Here is a 1,193-nt window from a genome sequence, read left to right as displayed (position 1 = left end):
GCTTTGCTAATTTTAATTTAATGGAGAATTTTTCTTCCATTTTTTTATCCATGTTGTAGTTCTTTTTTTTTAATCATACTAACATATTATCTTATGAATCTCAGGATGGATATTTCCCATAAACAAAATATGAATAACTTTGGGCACAAACTCCCCACCTGTGAACAAGCTGCATGGGCTGTAGACGACCGTGCCATTATAAATCATTACATGCCGGAAGAACACACTAACATTCAGGTCATAGAGAAAGCGAACTTGACAAGTGGCTCACAGTCAGGACGGTTCAATATGTGGTCCGATATTGCCATTGATGAGGTTAGTAGCTTGTAACTTGTCTGCTCATTGAAATAAAATTTATACACCAGTATTCCTTAGTTTGATAGTTATCAGTTTCATGCACATTGTTGTTAGTAGCCTTGTAGATCATCTATTTAAGAATGATGATAATTATGCTCGGATTTGGTCCTAGTATATATTTTATATATGGAAGTCCTAATCTGGTAATTTCTTAGTCTTATGCTATTTTATTTTTTTAACTAATACCTAAGATCGATTCTTGTAATGCAGCAATCATTAGAAGACATTTATACTCATCTCGAACATTCACAACCAAGCATGACGATTCCAGAAACAGAGGGAGCAATAGAGAGTAATTTGGGATATTTATCTGCTAATCTTCTCCCCTCTACTTCAGTCCCTGGTACGTATTGATTGATTCACAAACTTCTGTCCCTGCTAATTAAACTTTTAATTGACAAGTTTGGTAATTAAATTGCTTGTATGGTATATTTATGTTTCTCTGCAGATGACCAACTTCTGCGAGGCACTAGATCAACACCTATTATAATTCCTGACAGCCCGGATAGAGACAACTCACCAGCTCATGGCGAGAGACGTCAGAGGTACAATTTAATTTGTCTCCTTTAATGACATTTAGTTTGGTTATTCAAAGGGCATGTTGTCTCTAAAAAAGATTGGATTCATTTTTCTTTTGGCATGCTTTTCTTTGACGTATACAAAAATTTATCAATTTGGCATGCTGGATATTTATAATATGAGAGATAAGTCGACTTATATTGATTAACATGTGCTTATGAGATCATAGTTCTAGAAAATAAATAAATCATAATGACTGCTGGTTAGTTATTGGTATAAAGAGATATTATTTCCCATTACCTTTTTTCATTCGATCC

General features: G+C 34.0%; 1 long non-coding RNA gene across 1 annotated transcript; it reads left to right on the top strand.

The window, feature by feature from the left end:
• The first annotated feature begins 257 nt into the window (after window positions 1–257).
• Window positions 258–855, top strand: LOC144556635 (uncharacterized). The gene is made up of 3 exons (XR_013512485.1): window positions 258–315; window positions 568–700; window positions 806–855. It is a non-coding gene; the product is annotated as an uncharacterized LOC144556635 (long non-coding RNA).
• The last annotated feature ends 338 nt before the right edge of the window (window positions 856–1,193 follow it).

The sequence above is a fragment of the Carex rostrata genome, chromosome 7 (assembly GCF_964058835.1).
Source record: "Carex rostrata chromosome 7, lpCarRost1.2, whole genome shotgun sequence".
In the NCBI taxonomy this organism is placed as follows: domain Eukaryota; kingdom Viridiplantae; phylum Streptophyta; class Magnoliopsida; order Poales; family Cyperaceae; genus Carex; species Carex rostrata.
The sequence above is the reverse complement of the archived record's forward strand: the minus strand, read 5'-3'. Positions and strand labels throughout refer to the sequence as shown.